This window comes from Amblyomma americanum, chromosome 4 (genome assembly GCF_052857255.1).
Source record: "Amblyomma americanum isolate KBUSLIRL-KWMA chromosome 4, ASM5285725v1, whole genome shotgun sequence".
NCBI classification, from domain to species: Eukaryota; Metazoa; Arthropoda; class Arachnida; order Ixodida; family Ixodidae; genus Amblyomma; species Amblyomma americanum.
In genome coordinates this window covers 31,066,950-31,085,272 of record NC_135500.1, presented here as the reverse complement: position 1 = coordinate 31,085,272, position 18,323 = coordinate 31,066,950, and positions in this window count along the sequence as shown.

The window sequence follows — 18,323 nt, the reverse complement described above, 5'->3', positions numbered from 1 at the left end:
TCACATGGACACTTGTAAAACCAATATGTTCAGATCTAGCTCGTTTCGGTCTAAAACAGCTTGTCTCGTACTTAGCACGAATACATGGTTTTCGCGCAATTATGAGAGAAAAAAATTCGACGCGTATCACACGGACACTTGTAAATCCGAAATGATCAGATCTAGTTCGTTTCGGTCTAAAACAGCTTGTCTCGTTGTATTAAGCACGAATACATGCTTTTTGCTGAGTGCTGAGAGAAAAAGTGTTGACGCGTATCACAGGGAGACTGGTAAAACCGATGTGTTCAGATCTAGCTCGTTTCGGTCGAAAACAGCTTGTCTCGTTGTATTAAGCACGAATATATACTTTCGCGCAGTCCTGAGAGAAAAAGTGTTGACGCGTATCACATGGACACTTGTAAAACCGATATGTTCAGATCTAGCTCATTTCGGTTAAAACAGCTTGTCTCGTTGTATTAAGCACGAATACATGCTTTTCGCGCAATTATGAGAGAAAAAGTTTTGACGCGTATCACACGGACACATGTAAATCCGATATGTACAGATCTAGTTCGTTTCGGTCTAAAACAGCTTGTCTCGTTGTATGAAGCTCGAATACATGCTTTTAGCGCAGTCATGAGAGAAAAAGGTTTGAAGCGTATCACACGGACACTTGTAAAACCGATGTGCTCAGATATAGCTCGTTTCGGTCTAAAACAGCTTGTCTCGTTGTATAAAGCACGAATACATGCTTTTCGCGCAGTACTGAGAGAAAAAGTGTTGACGCGTATCACAGGGAGACTTTTGAAACCGATGTGTTCAGATCTGGCTCGTTTCGGTCGAAAACAGCTTGTCTAGTTGTATTAAGCACGAATATATGCTTTTCGCGCAGTCCTGAGAGAAAAAGTGTTGACGCGTATTACATAGACACTTGTAAAAGCGATATGTTCAGATCTAGCTCATTTCGGTCTAAAACAGCTTGTCTTGTTGTATTTAGCACGAATACATGCTTTTCGCGCAATTATGAGAGAAAAAGTTTTGACGCGTATCACACGGACACTTGTAAATCCGATATGTTCAGATCTAGTTCGTTTCGGTCTAAAACGGCTTGTCTCGTTGTATTAAGCACGAATATATGCTTTTCCCGCAGTCCTGAGAGAAAAAGTGTTGACGCGTATCACATGGACACTTGTATAACCGATATGTTCAAATCTAGTTCGTTTCGGTCTAAAACAGCTTGTCTCGTTGTATTAAGCACGAATACATGCTTTTAGCGCAGTCATGAGAGAGAAATGTTTGAAGCGTATCACACGGACACTTGTAAAACCGATGTGTTCAGACATAGCTCGTTTCGGTCTAAAACAGCTTGTCTCGTTGTATAAAGCACGAATACATGCTTTTCGCGCAGTTATGAAAGAAAAAGTTTTGACGCGCATCACACGGACACTTGTAAAACCGATGTGCTCTAATTTACCTCGTTTCGGTCTAAAGCAGGTTGTCTCGTTGCATTAAGCACGAGTACATGCTTTTCGCGAAGTTATGAGAGAAAAGGTTTTGACGTGTATCACACGGACACATGTAAAACCGAAGTGTTCAGATCTAGCTCGTTTTGGTCTCAAAAAGCTTGTCTGGTTGTATTCAGCACAAATACAAGCTTTTCGCGCAGTTATGAGAGAAAACGTTTTGACGGGTATCCCACGGACACTTGTAAATCCGATGTGTTCACATCTAGCTCGTTTCGGTCTAAAACAGCTTCTCTCGTTGTATTAACACGAATACATGCTTTTCGCGCAGTTATGCGAAAAAAAGTTTTGACGCGTATTACACGGACACTTGTAAAACCGATGTGTTCAGATCTAGCTCGTTTCGGTCTAAAACAGCTTGTCTCGCTGTATTAGGCACGAATACATGCTTTTAGCGCAGTACTGAGAGAAAATGTGTTGACGCGTATCACATGGACACTTGTAAAGCCAATATGTTCAGATCTAGCTCGTTTCGGTCTAAAACAGCTTGTCTCGTACTTAGCACGATTACATGGTTTTCGCGCAATTATGAGAGAAAAAAATTCGACGCGTATCACACGGACACTTTTAAATCCGATATGATCAGATCTAGGTCGTTTCGGTCTAAAAGAGCTTGTCTCTTTGTATTAAGCACGAATATATGCTATTCGCACAGTGTTGGGAGAAAAGTGTTGACGCGTATCACATGAATACTTGTAAAACCGTTATGTTCAGATCTAGCCGGTTTCGGTCTAAAACAGCTTGTCTCGTTGTATTGAGCACGAATACATGCTTTTTGCGCAATTATGAGAGGAAAAGTTTTGACGCGTATCACACGGACACATGTAAATCAGATATGTTCAGATCTAGTTTGTTTCGGTCTAAAACAGCTTGTCTCGTTGTATTAAGCACGAATACATGCTTTTAACGCAGTCATGAGAGAGAAATGTTTGAAGCGTATCACACGGACACTTGTAAAACCGATGTGTTCAGACATAGCTCGTTTCGGTCTAAAACAGCTTGTTTCGTTGTATAAAGCACGAATACATGCTTTTCGCGCAGTTATGAAAGAAAAAGTTTTGACGCGTATCACATGGACACTTGTAAAACCGATGTGCTCTAATTTACCTCGTTTCAGTCTAAAACAGGTTGTCTCGTTGCATTAAGCACGAATACATGCCTTTCGCGCAGTTATGCGAGAAAAAGTTTTGACGCGTATTACACGGACACTTGTAAAACCGATGTGTTCAGATCTAGCTCGTATCGGTCAAAAACAGCTTGTCTCGCTGTATTAAGCGCAAATACATAATTTTCGCGCAGTTATGAGAGCAAAAGGTTTGACGCGTATCACACGGATACTTGTAAAACCGATGTGGTCAGATCTATCTCGTTTTGGTCTAAAAAAGCTTGTCTGGTTGTATTCAGCGCAAATACAAGCTTTTCGCGCAGTTATGAGAGAAAACGTTTTGACGCGTATCCCACGGACACTTGTAAAACCGATGTGCTCACATCTAGCTCGTTTCGGTCTAAAACAGCTTTTCTCGTTGTATTAAGCAAGAATATATGCTTTTCGCGCAGTGCTGAGAGAAAATGTGTTGACGCGTATCACATGGACACTTGTAAAACCAATATGTTCAGATCTAGCTCGTTTCGGTCTAAAACAGCTTGTCTCGTACTTAGCACGAATACATGGTTTTCGCGCAATTATGAGAGAAAAAAATTCGACGCGTATCACACGGACACGTGTAAATCCGAAATGATCAGATCTAGTTCGTTTCGGTCTAAAACAGCTTGTCTCGTTGTATTAAGCACGAATACATGCTTTTTGCTGAGTGCTGAGAGAAAAAGTGTTGACGCGTATCACAGGGAGACTGGTAAAACCGATGTGTTCAGATCTAGCTCGTTTCGGTCGAAAACAGCTTGTCTCGTTGTATTAAGCACGAATATATACTTTCGCGCAGTCCTGAGAGAAAAAGTGTTGACGCGTATCACATGGACACTTGTAAAACCGATATGTTCAGATCTAGCTCATTTCGGTTAAAACAGCTTGTCTCGTTGTACTTAGCACGAATACATGCTTTTCGCGCAATTATAAGAGAAAAAATTTCGACGCGTATCACAAAGACACTTTTAAATCCGATATGATCAGATCTAGTTCGTTTCGGTCTAAAAGAGCTTGTCTCGTTGTATTAAGCACGAATATATGCTATTCGCACAGTGCTGAGAGAAAAGGTGTTGACGCGTATCACATGGACACTTGTAAAACCGTTATGTTCAGATCTAGCCGGTTTCGGTCTAAAACAGCTTGTCTCCTTGTATTGAGCACGAATACATGCTTTTCGCGCAATTATGAGAGAAAAAGTTTTGACGCGTATCACACGGACACATGTAAATCCGATATGTACAGATCTAGTTCGTTTCGGTCTAAAACAGCTTGTCTCGTTGTATGAAGCTCGAATACCTGCTTTTAGCGCAGTCATGAGAGAAAAAGGTTTGAAGCGTATCACACGGACACTTGTAAAACCGATGTGCTCAGATATAGCTCGTTTCGGTCTAAAACAGCTTGTATCGTTGTATAAAGCACGAATACATGCTTTTCGCGCAGTACTGAGAGAAAAAGTGTTGACGCGTATCACAGGGAGACTTTTGAAACCGATGTGTTCAGATCTGGCTCGTTTCGGTCGAAAACAGCTTGTCTCGTTGTATTAAGCACGAATATATGCTTTTCGCGCAGTCCTGAGAGAAAAAGTGTTGACGCGTATCACATAGACACTTGTAAAAGCGATATGTTCAGATCTAGCTCATTTCGGTCTAAAACAGCTTGTCTTGTTGTATTTAGCACGAATACATGCTTTTCGCGCAATTATGAGAGAAAAAGTTTTGACGCGTATCACACGGACACTTGTAAATCCGATATGTTCAGATCTAGTTCGTTTCGGTCTAAAACGGCTTGTCTCGTTGTATTAAGCACGAATATATGCTTTTCCCGCAGTCCTGAGAGAAAAAGTGTTGACGCGTATCACATGGACACTTGTATAACCGATATGTTCAAATCTAGTTCGTTTCGGTCTAAAACAGCTTGTCTCGTTGTATTAAGCACGAATACATGCTTTTAGCGCAGTCATGAGAGAGAAATGTTTGAAGCGTATCACACGGACACTTGTAAAACCGATGTGTTCAGACATAGCTCGTTTCGGTCTAAAACAGCTTGTCTCGTTGTATAAAGCACGAACACATGCTTTTCGCGCAGTTATGAAAGAAAAAGTTTTGACGCGCATCACACGGACACTTGTAAAACCGATGTGCTCTAATTTACCTCGTTTCGGGCTTAAGCAGGTTGTCTCGTTGCATTAAGCACGAGTACATGCTTTTCGCGAAGTTATGAGAGAAAAGGTTTTGACGTGTATCACACGGACACATGTAAAACCGAAGTGTTCAGATCTAGCTCGTTTTGGTCTAAAAAAGCTTGTCTGGTTGTATTCAGCACAAATACAAGCTTTTCGCGCAGTTATAAGAGAAAACGTTTTGACGGGTATCCCACGGACACTTGTAAATCCGATGTGTTCACATCTAGCTCGTTTCGGTCTAAAACAGCTTCTCTCGTTGTATTAACACGAATACATGCTTTTCGCGCAGTTATGCGAGAAAAAGTTTTGACGCGTATTACACGGACACTTGTAAAACCGATGTGTTCAGATCTAGCTCGTTTCGGTCTAAAACAGCTTGTCTCGCTGTATTAGGCACGAATACATGCTTTTAGCGCAGTACTGAGAGAAAAAGTGTTGGCGCGTATCACAGGGAGACTTGTAAAACCGATGTGTTTAGATCTAGCTCGTTTCGGTCGAAAACAGCTTGTCTCGTTGTATTAAGCACGAATATATGCTTTTCGCGCAGTCCTGAGAGAAAATGTGTTGACGCGTATCACATGGACACTTGTAAAGCCAATATGTTCAGATCTAGCTCGTTTCGGTCTAAAACAGCTTGTCTCGTACTTAGCACGAATACATGGTTTTCGCGCAATTATGAGAGAAAAAAATTCGACGCGTATCACACGGACACTTTTAAATCCGATATGATCAGATCTAGGTCGTTTCGGTCTAAAAGAGCTTGTCTCTTTGTATTAAGCACGAATATATGCTATTCGCACAGTGTTGAGAGAAAAAGTGTTGACGCGTATCACATGGACACTTGTAAAACCGTTATGTTCAGATCTAGCCGATTTCGGTCTAAAACAGCTTGTGTCGTTGTATTGAGCACGAATACATGCTGTTTGCGCAATTATGAGAGGAAAAGTTTTGACGCGTATCACACGGACACATGTAAATCAGATATGTTCAGATCTAGTTTGTTTCGGTCTAAAACAGCTTGTCTCGTTGTATTAAGCACGAATACATGCTTTTAACGCAGTCATGAGAGAGAAATGTTTGAAGCGTATCACACGGACACTTGTAAAACCGATGTGTTCAGACATAGCTCGTTTCGGTCTAAAACAGCTTGTTTCGTTGTATAAAGCACGAATACATGCTTTTCGCGCAGTTATGAAAGAAAAAGTTTTGACGCGTATCACATGGACACTTGTAAAACCGATGTGCTCTAATTTACCTCGTTTTGGTCTAAAACAGGTTGTCTCGTTGCATTAAGCACGAATACATGCCTTTCGCGCAGTTATGCGAGAAAAAGTTTTGACGCGTATTACACGGACACTTGTAAAACCGATGTGTTCAGATCTAGCTCGTATCGGTCAAAAACAGCTTGTCTCGCTGTATTAAGCGCAAATACATAATTTTCGCGCAGTTATGAGAGCAAAAGGTTTGACGCGTATCACACGGATACTTGTAAAACCGATGTGGTCAGATCTATCTCGTTTTGGTCTAAAAAAGCTTGTCTGGTTGTATTCAGCGCAAATACAAGCTTTTCGCGCAGTTATGAGAGAAAACGTTTTGACGCGTATCCCACGGACACTTGTAAAACCGATGTGCTCACATCTAGCTCGTTTCGGTCTAAAACAGCTTCTCTCGTTGTATTAACACGAATACATGCTTTTCGCGCAGTTATGCGATAAAAAGTTTTGACGCGTATTACACGGACACTTTTAAAACCGATGTGTTCAGATCTAGCTCGTTTCGGTCTAAAACAGCTTGTCTCGCTGTATTAAGCACGAATACATGCTTTTAGCGCAGTACTGAGAGAAAAAGTGTTGGCGCGTATCACAGGGCGACTTGTAAAATCGATGTGTTCAGATCTAGCTCGTTTCGGTCGAAAACAGCTTGTCTCGTTGTATTAAGCACGAATATATGCTTTAGGCGCAGTTATGAGAGCAAATGTTTTGACGCGTATCACACGGACACTTGTAAAACCGACGTGTTCAAATCTAGCTCGTTTTGGTCTAAAACAGCTTGTCTCGTTGTATTTAGCACGAATACATGCTTTTCGCGCAATTATGAGAGAAAAAGTTTTGACATGTATCACACGGACACTTGTAAAACCGATGTGTTCAGATCTACCTCGTTTCGGTCTAAAACAGCTTGTCTCGTTGTATTAAGCACGAATACATGCTTTTCGCGCAGTTATTAAAGAAAACGTTTTGACGCGTATCACACGGACACTTGTAAAACCGACAGGTTCAGATGTAGCTCGTTTCGGTCTAAAACAGCTTGTCTCTTTGTATTAAGCACGAATATATGCTTATCGCGCAGTCCTGGAAGAAAAAGTGTTGACGCGTATCACATGAAGACTTGTAAAACCGATGTGTTCAGATCTAGCTCGTTTCGGTCTAAAGCAGCTTGTCTCGTTGTGTGAAGCACGAATACATGCTTTTAGCGCAGTCATGAGAGAAAAAGGTTTGAAGCGTATCACACGGACACTTGTAAAACCTATGTGTTCAGATAGAGCTCGTTTCGGTCTAAAACAGCTTGTCTCGTTGTATAAAGCACGAATACATGCTTTTCGCGCAGTTATGAGAGAAAAAGTTTTGACGCGTATTACACGGACACTTGTAAAACCGATGTGTTCAGATCTAGCTCGTTTCGGTCTAAAACAGCTTGTCTCGTTCTTTTGAGCACGAATACATGCTTTTCGGGCAGTTATAAGAGACAAAGTTTTGACGCGTATCACACGGACACTTGTAAAACCGTTGTGTTCAGATCTAGCTTGTTTCGGTCTAAAACAGCTTGTCTCGTTGTATTATGCACGAATACATGCTTTTCGCGCAGTTATGAGAGAAAAAGTTTTGACGCGTATCACACGGACACTTGTAAAACCGATAGGTTCAGATATAGCTCATCATCATCATCATCATCATCATCAGCCCTACTACACCCACTGCAGGGCAAAGGCCTCTCCCATGTCTCTCCAATTAACCCTATCTTTTGCCAGCTGCATCCACCCTTTGCCTGCAAACTTCTTAATCTCATCCGCCCATCTAACCTTCTGCCGCCCCCTGCTACGCTTACTTTCTCTTGGAACCCACTCCGTTACCCTTAAAGACCAGCGGTTATCTTGCCTTCGCATTACATGCCCTGCCCAAGCCCATTTCTTTCTCTTGATTTCGACTAGGATGTCATTAACCCGTGTTTGTTCCCTCACCCACTCTGCCCGCTTCCGATCTCTTAACGTTACACCTATCATTTTTCTTTCCATGGCCCGCTGCGTTGTCCTTAACTTAAGCTGAACTCTTTTAGTTAGCCTCCACGTTTCTGCCCCGTAGGTGAGTACCGGTAAGATTATGCTGTTGTACACTTTCCTCTTGAGAGAAATTGGTAAACTGCCACTCATGATCTGCGAGAGTTTGCCATATGCGCTCCACCCCATTCTTATCCTTCTAGTTATCTCCCTCTCATGATCCGGATCAGCTGTCACTACCTGCCCTAAGTAGACGTATTCCGTCAAAATTTCTACGCTCTCGCTGCCGATTGTGAACTGTTGTTCCCTTGCTAGGCTGTTGAACATTACCTTGGTTTTCTGCATGTTAATTTTTAGACCCATCGATCTGCTCTGCCTGTCTAACTCGTTGATCATGATTTGCAGTTCACTTCCTGAGTGACTCAGCAAGGCAATGTCATCAGCAAATCTCAGATTATTTAGGTATTCTCCATTTATTCTTATTCCCAACTGTTCCCAATTCAGGCCTCGAAATACCTCCTGCAAACATGCGGTGAACAGCATTGGCGAGATCGTGTCTCCTTGCCTGACGCCCTTCCTTATTGGAATTTTATTGCTGACTTTATGGAGCACTATAGTAGCTGTGCAGTTGCTATATATATCTTCCAGTATTTTGACATAAGGCTCTTCTACCCCCTGATTACGCAATGCCTGTATGACTGCTGATGTTTCCACTGAGTCGAATGCTTTCTCGTAATCAATGAAAGCTATATATAGAGGTTGGTTATATTCTGCGCATTTCTCTATCACCTGATTGATAGCGTGAATATGATCTATTGTAGAATATCCTTTACGAAAGCCTGCCTGATCATTTGGTTGATTTAGGTCTAACGTTGCCCTGACTCTATTAGCGATTACCTTAGTAAATACTTTGTAGGCAACGGATAGTAAGCTGATCGGCCTGTAATTTTTCAAGTCCTTGGCGTCTCCCTTCTTATGAATTAAGATAATGTTTGCATTCTTCCAAGCTTCTGGTACAGTCGAGGTCATAAGGCATTGCGTATACAGGGTGGCTAGTTTTTCTAGCACGATGTCCCCTCCATCCTTCAACAGATCTGCTGTTACCTGATCCTCCCCAGCTGCTTTTCCCCTTTTCATTGCTTCTAAGGCTTTCTTTACTTCATCTTTCGTTACTGGCGGGATGACGCATTGCTGTGCACTGCTGTCTTTCTCATTAGCGTTCTGATTACATTGGCTACTGTACAGGTCTGTGTAGAACTCTTCGGCTACGTTAACTATCTTATCCATATTGCTAATGACATTGCCCTGCTTGTCTCTTAATGCATACATCTGGTTTTTACCTATGCCTAGTTTCCTCTTCACTGTTTTTAGGCTACCTTCGTTCTTTATAGCATGCTCGATTCTCTCCATATTAAACTTCCTTATGTCGGCTACCTTGCGCTTATTTATTAACTTTGATAGCTCCGTTATTTCTATTCTATCGATAGTGTTAGATGCCTTCATGTTTTGGCGCTTCTTAATCAGATCTTTCGTCACCTGAGATAGCTTCCCGGTATCTTTTCGAACTGTCCTACCGCCTACTTCTACTGCGCACTCCGTAATTATTGATGTCAGGTTATCGTGCATTGAATGAACATCAAGATCATCTTCCTCAGTTAAAGCCGAGTATCTGTTTTGCAGCGCTATCCTAAACTCCTGTGCTTTCCCTCTTACGGCTAATTCGTTAATGGTCTTCTTCTTCGCTAGCTTCTTCCGTTCCCTCTTCAAGTCTAAGCTAATTCTAGACCTTACCATTCTATGGTCGCTGCAACGCACCCTTCCGAGGACGGCCACATCCTGAATGATGCCAGGTTTAGCGCATAATATGAAGTCGATTTCATTTTTAATCTCACCATTGGGGCTCTTCCAGGTCCACTTCCTTTTTTCTCGTTTGCGGAAGAAGGTATTCATGATCCGTAAATTATTTCTATCCGCGAATTCGACTAATAACTCTCCCCTGCTATTTCTAGAGCCTTTCCCATAGTCACCTACCGCTTGTCTCGTTGCATAAAGCACGAATACATGCTTTTCGCGCAGTTATGAGAGCAACAGTTTTGACGCATATCACATGAAGACTTGTAAAACCGATGTGTTCCGATCTAGTTCGTTTCGGTCTAAAACAGCTTGTCTCTTTGTATTAAGTACGAATATATGCTTTTAGCGCAGTTATGGGAGCAAAAGTTTTGGCGCGTATCACACGGACACTTGTAAACCGATGTGTTCACATCTAGCTCGTTTCGGTCTAAAACAGCTTCTCTCGTTGTATTAACACGAATACATGCTTTTAGCGCAGTACTGAGAGAAAAAGTGTTGACGCGTATCACATGGACACTTTTAAAACCAATATGTTCAGATCTAGCTCGTTTCGGTCTAAAACAGCTTGTCTCGTACTTAGCACGAATACATGGTTTTCGCGCAATTATGAGAGAAAAAAATTCGACGCGTATCACACGGACACTTGTAAATCCCAAATGATCAGATCTAGTTCGTTTCGGTCTAAAACAGCTTGTCTCGCTGTATTAAGCACGAATACATGCTTTTTGCTGAGTGCTGAGAGAAAAAGTGTTGCGTATCACAGGGAGACTTGTAAAACCGATGTGTTCAGATCTAGCTCGTTTGGGTCTAAAACAGATTGTCTCGCTGTGATAAGCACGAATACATGCTTTTTGCGCAGTACTGAGAGAAAAAGTGTTGACGCGTATCACAGGGAGACTGCTAAAACCGATGTGTTCAGATCTAGCTCGTTTCGGTCGAAAACAGCTTGTCTCGTTGTATTAAGCACGAATATATGCTTTTCGCGCAGTCCTGAGAGAAAAAGTGTTGACGCGTATCACATGGACACTTGTAAAACCGATATGTTCAGATCTAGCTCGTTTCGGTTAAAACAGCTTGTCTCGTTGTACTTAGCACGAATACATGCTTTTCGCGCATATATGAGAGAAAAAATTTCGACGTGTATCACACGAACACTTTTAAATCCGATATGATCAGATCTAGTTCGTTTCGGTCTAAAAGAGCTTGTCTCGTTGTATTAAGCACGAATATATGCTATTCGCACAGTGCTGAGAGAAAAAGTGTTGACGCGTATCACATGGACACTTGTAAAACCTTTATGTTCAGATCTAGCCGGTTTCGGTCTAAAACAGCTTGTCTCGTTGTATTGAGCACGAATACATGCTTTTCGCGCAATTATGAGAGAAAAAGGTTTGACGCGTATCACACGGACACATGTAAATCCGATATGTACAGATCTAGTTCGCTTCGGTCTAAAACAGCTTGTCTCGTTGTATGAAGCACGAATACATGCTTTTAGCGCAGTCATGAGAGAAAAAGGTTTGAAGCGTATCACACGGACACTTGTAAAACCGATGTGTTCAGATCTAGCTCGTTTCGGTCGAAAACAGCTTGTCTCGTTGTATTAAGCACGAATATAAGCTTTTCGCGCAGTCCTGAGAGAAAAAGTGTTGACGCGTATCACATAGACACTTGTAAAACCGATATGTTCAGATCTAGCTCATTTCGGTCTAAAACAGCTTGTCTTGTTGTACTTAGCACGAATACATGCTTTTCGCGCAATTATGAGAGAAAAAGTTTTGACGCGTATCACACGGACACTTGTAAATCCGATATGTTCAGATCTAGTTCGTTTCGGTCTAAAACAGCTTGTCTCGTTGTATTAAGCACGAATATATGCTTTTCGCGCAGTCCTGAGAGAAAAAGTGTTGACGCGTATGCATGGACACTTGTATAACCGATATGTTCAGATCTAGTTCGTTTCGGTCTAAAACAGCTTGTCTCGTTGTATTAAGCACGAATACATGGTTTTAGCGCAGTCATGAGAGAGAAATGTTTGAAGCGTATCACACGGACACTTGTAAAACCGATGTGCTCTAATTTACCTCGTTTCGGTTTAAAACAGGTTGTCTCGTTGCATTAAGCACGAATACATGCCTTTCGCGCAGTTATGCGAGAAAAAGTTTTGACGCGTATTAGACGGACACTTGCAAAACCGATGTGTTCAGATCTAGCTCGTATCGGTCTAAAAAAGCTTGTCTCGCTGTATTAAGCGCAAATACAAGCTTTTCGCGCAGTTATGAGAGAAAACGTTTTGACGCGTATCCCACGGACACTTGTAAAACCGATGTGTTCACATCTAGCTCGTTTCGGTCTAAAACAGCTTCTCTCGTTGTATTAACACGAATACATGCTTTTCGCGGCGATAAAAAGTTTTGACGCGTATCACAGGGAGACTTTTAAAGCCGATGTGTTCAGATCTAGCTCGTTTCGGTCGAAAACAGCTTGTCTCGCTGTATTAAGCACGAATATATGCTTTTCGCGCAGTCCCGAGAGAAAAAGTGTTGACGCGTATCACATGGACACTTGTAAAACCGATATGTTCAGATCTAGCCGGTTACGGTCTAAAACAGCTTGTCTCGTTGTATTGAGCACGAATACATGCTTTTCGCGCAATTATGAGAAAAAGTTTTGACGCGTATCAAACGAACACATGTAAATCCGATATGTTCAGATCTAGTTCGTTTCGGTCTAAAACAGCTTGTCTCGTTGTATTAAGCACGAATACATGCTTTTAGCGCAGTCATGAGAGAAAAAGGTTTGAAGCGTATCACACGGACACTTGTAAAACCGATGTGTTCAGATATAGCTCGATTCGGTCTAAAACAGCTTGTCTCGTTGTATAAAGCACGAATACATGCTTTTCGCGCAGTCATGAGAGAAAAAGGTTTGAAGCGTATCACACGGACACTTGTAAAACCGATGTGTTCAGATCTAGCTCGTTTCGGTCGAAAACAGCTTGTCTCGTTGTATTAGGCACGAATATATGCTTTTAGCGCAGTCCTGAGAGAAAAAGTGTTGACGCGTATCACATGGACACTTGTAAAACCGATATGTTCAGATCTAGCTCATTTCGGTCTAAAAGAACTTGTCACGCTGTATTTAGCACGAATACATGTTTTTCGCGCAGTTATGAGAGAAAAAGTTTTGACGCGTATCACACGGACACTTGTAAAACCGATGTGCTCTAATTTAGCTCGTTTCGGTCTAAAACAGCTTGTCTCGTTGTATAAAGCACGAATACATGCTTTTCGCGCAGTTATGAGAGAAAAAGTTTTGACGCGTATTACACGTGCACTTGTAAAACCGATGGGTTCAGATCTAGCTCATTTCGGTCTAAAACAGCTTGTCTCGTTGTATTTAGTACGAATACATGCTTTTCACGCAATTATGAGAGAAAAAGTTTTGACGCGTATCAAACGGACACTTGTAAATCTGATATGTTCAGATCTAGTTGGTTTCGGTCTAAAACAGCTTGTCTCGTTGTATTAAGCACGAATATATGCTTTTCGCGCAGTCCTGAGAGAAAAAGTGTTGACGCGTATCACATGGACACTTGTAAAACCGATATGTTCAGATCTAGCCGGTTTCGGTCTAGAGCAGCTTGTCTCGTTGTATTGAGCACGGATACATGCTTTTCGCGCAATTATGAGAGAAAAAGTTCTGACGCGTATCACACGGACACATGTAAATCCGATATGTTCAGATCTAGTTCATTTCGGTCTAAAACAGCTTGTCTCGTTGTATTAAGCACGAATAGATGCTTTTAGCGCAGTCATGAGAGAAAAAGTTTTGACGCGTATCACATGGACACTTGTAAAACCGATGTGTTCAGATCTAGCTCTTTTCGGTCTAAAACAGCTTGTCTCGTTGTATTAAGCAAGAATACATGTTTTCGCGCAGTTATGAGAGAAAACGTTTTGACGCGTATCACACGGACACTTGTAAAACCGACGTGTTCAGATATAGCTCGTTTCGGTCTAAAACAGCTTGTCTCGTTGTATAAAGCAAGAATACATGCTTTTCGCGCAGTTATGAGAGAAAAAGTTTTGACGCGTATCATACGGACACTTGTAAAGCCGATGTGCTCTAATTTAGCTCGTTTCGGTCGAAAACAGCTTGTCTCGTTGTATTAAGCACGAATATAAGCTTTTCGCGCAGTCCTGAGAGAAAAAGTGTTGACGCGTATCACATAGACACTTGTAAAACCGATATGTTCAGATCTAGCTCATTTCGGTCTAAAACAGCTTGTCTTGTTGTACTTAGCACGAATACATGCTTTTCGCGCAATTATGAGAGAAAAAGTTTTGACGCGTATCACACGGACACTTGTAAATCCGATATGTTCAGATCTAGTTCGTTTCGGTCTAAAACAGCTTGTCTCGTTGTATTAAGCACGAATATATGCTTTTCGCGCAGTCCTGAGAGAAAAAGTGTTGACGCGTATGCATGGACACTTGTATAACCGATATGTTCAGATCTAGTTCGTTTCGGTCTAAAACAGCTTGTCTCGTTGTATTAAGCACGAATACATGGTTTTAGCGCAGTCATGAGAGAGAAATGTTTGAAGCGTATCACACGGACACTTGTAAAACCGATGTGCTCTAATTTACCTCGTTTCGGTTTAAAACAGGTTGTCTCGTTGCATTAAGCACGAATACATGCCTTTCGCGCAGTTATGCGAGAAAAAGTTTTGACGCGTATTACACGGACACTTGCAAAACCGATGTGTTCAGATCTAGCTCGTATCGGTCTAAAAAAGCTTGTCTCGCTGTATTAAGCGCAAATACATAATTTTCGCGCAGTTATGAGAGAAAAAGGTTTGACGCGTATCACACGGACACTTGTAAAACCGATGTGTTCAGATCTATCTCGTTTTGGTCTAAAAAAGCTTGTCTGGTTGTATTCAGCGCAAATACAAGCTTTTCGCGCAGTTATGAGAGAAAACGTTTTGACGCGTATCCCACGGACACTTGTAAAACCGATGTGTTCACATCTAGCTCGTTTCGGTCTAAAACAGCTTCTCTCGTTGTATTAACACGAATACATGCTTTTCGCGGCGATAAAAAGTTTTGACGCGTATCACAGGGAGACTTTTAAAGCCGATGTGTTCAGATCTAGCTCGTTTCGGTCGAAAACAGCTTGTCTCGCTGTATTAAGCACGAATATATGCTTTTCGCGCAGTCCCGAGAGAAAAAGTGTTGACGCGTATCACATGGACACTTGTAAAACCGATATGTTCAGATCTAGCCGGTTACGGTCTAAAACAGCTTGTCTCGTTGTATTGAGCACGAATACATGCTTTTCGCGCAATTATGAGAAAAAGTTTTGACGCGTATCAAACGAACACATGTAAATCCGATATGTTCAGATCTAGTTCGTTTCGGTCTAAAACAGCTTGTCTCGTTGTATTAAGCACGAATACATGCTTTTAGCGCAGTCATGAGAGAAAAAGGTTTGAAGCGTATCACACGGACACTTGTAAAACCGATGTGTTCAGATATAGCTCGATTCGGTCTAAAACAGCTTGTCTCGTTGTATAAAGCACGAATACATGCTTTTCGCGCAGTCATGAGAGAAAAAGGTTTGAAGCGTATCACACGGACACTTGTAAAACCGATGTGTTCAGATCTAGCTCGTTTCGGTCGAAAACAGCTTGTCTCGTTGTATTAGGCACGAATATATGCTTTTAGCGCAGTCCTGAGAGAAAAAGTGTTGACGCGTATCACATGGACACTTGTAAAACCGATATGTTCAGATCTAGCTCATTTCGGTCTAAAAGAACTTGTCACGCTGTATTTAGCACGAATACATGTTTTTCGCGCAGTTATGAGAGAAAAAGTTTTGACGCGTATCACACGGACACTTGTAAAACCGATGTGCTCTAATTTAGCTCGTTTCGGTCTAAAACAGCTTGTCTCGTTGTATAAAGCACGAATACATGCTTTTCGCGCAGTTATGAGAGAAAAAGTTTTGACGCGTATTACACGTGCACTTGTAAAACCGATGGGTTCAGATCTAGCTCATTTCGGTCTAAAACAGCTTGTCTCGTTGTATTTAGTACGAATACATGCTTTTCACGCAATTATGAGAGAAAAAGTTTTGACGCGTATCAAACGGACACTTGTAAATCTGATATGTTCAGATCTAGTTGGTTTCGGTCTAAAACAGCTTGTCTCGTTGTATTAAGCACGAATATATGCTTTTCGCGCAGTCCTGAGAGAAAAAGTGTTGACGCGTATCACATGGACACTTGTAAAACCGATATGTTCAGATCTAGCCGGTTTCGGTCTAGAGCAGCTTGTCTCGTTGTATTGAGCACGGATACATGCTTTTCGCGCAATTATGAGAGAAAAAGTTCTGACGCGTATCACACGGACACATGTAAATCCGATATGTTCAGATCTAGTTCATTTCGGTCTAAAACAGCTTGTCTCGTTGTATTAAGCACGAATAGATGCTTTTAGCGCAGTCATGAGAGAAAAAGTTTTGACGCGTATCACATGGACACTTGTAAAACCGACAGGTTCAGATGTAGCTCGTTTCGGTCTAAAACCGCTTGTCTCGTTGCATAAAGCACAAATACATGCTTTTCGCGCAGTTATGAGAGAAACAATTTTGACGCGTATCACACGGACACTTTTAAAACCGATGTGCTCAGATCTAGCTCGTTTCGGTCCGAAACAGCTTGTCTCTTTGTATTAAGCACGAATATATGCTTATCGCGCAGTCCTTGAAGAAAAAGTGTTGACGCGTATCACATGAAGACTTGTAAAACCGATGTGTTCAGATCTAGTTCGTTTCGGTCTAAAACAGCTTGTCTCGTTGTATTAAGCACGAATATATGCTTTTTGCGCAGTCCTGAGAGAAAACGTGTTGACGCGTATCACATGGACACTTTAAAACCGATATGTTCAGATCTAGCTCATTTCGGTCTAAAACAGCTTGTCGCGTTGTATTCAGCACGAATACATGCTTTTCGCGCAATAATGAGAGAAAAAGTTTTGACGTGTATCACACGGACACTTGTAAATCCGATATGTTCAGATCTAGTTCGTCTCGGTCTAAAACAGCTTGTATCGTTGTATTAAGAACGAATATATGCTTTCCGCGCAGTCCTGAGAGAAACAGTGTTGACGCGTATCACATGGACACTTGTAAAACCGATATGTTCAGATCTAGCCGGTTTCGGTCTCGAACAGCTTGTCTCGTTGTATTGAGCACGAATACATGCTTTTCGTGCAATTATGAGAGAAAACGTTCTGACGCGTATCACACGGACATATGTAAATCCGATATGTTCAGATCTAGTTCGTTTCGGTCTAAAACAGCTTGTCTCGTTGTATTAAGCACGAATACATGCTTTTAGCGCAGTCATGAGAGAAAAAGGTTTGAAGCGTATCACACGGACACTTGTAAAACAGATGTGTTCAGATATAGCTCGTTTTGGTCTAAAACAGCTTGTCTCGTTGTATAAAGCACGAATACATGATTTTCGCGCAGTTATGAAAGAAAACGTTTTGACGCGTATCACACGGACACTTGTAAAACCGATGTGTTCAGATCTAGCTCGTTTCGGTCTAAAACAGCTTGTCTCGTTGTATTAAGCAAGAATACATGTTTTCGCGCAGTTATGAGAGAAAAAGTTTTGACGCGTATCACACGGACACTTGTAAAACCGATGTGTTCAGATATAGCTCGTTTCGGTCTAAAACAGGTTGTCTCGTTGTATAAAGCACGAACACATGCTTTTCGCGCAGTTATGAGAGAAAAAGTTTTGACGCGTATCACACGGACACTTGTAAAGCCGATGTGCTCTAATTTAGCTCGTTTCGGTCTAAAACAGGTTGTCTCGTTGCATTAAGCACGAATACATGCCTTTCGCGCAGTCCTGGAATAAAAAGTGTTGACGCGTATCACATGGAGCTTGTAAAACCGATATGTTCAGATCTAGTTCGTTTCGGTCTAAAACAGCTTGTCTCTTTGTATTAGGCACGAATATATGCTTATCGCGCAGTCCTGGAAGAAAAAGTGTTGACGCGTATCACATGAAGACTTGTAAAACCGATGTGTTCAGATCTAGTTCGTTTCGGTCTAAAACAACTTGTCTTGTTGTATTAAGCACGAATATACGCTTTTAGCGCAGTTATGAGAGCAAAAGTTTTGACGCGTATTACACAGACACTTGTAAAACTGACGTGTTCAAATCTAGCTCGTTTTGTTCTAACAAAGCTTGTCTCGTTGTATTAAGCACAAATACAAGCTTTTCGCGCAGTTATGATAGAAAACGTTTTGACGCGTATCACACGGACACTTGTAAAACCGATG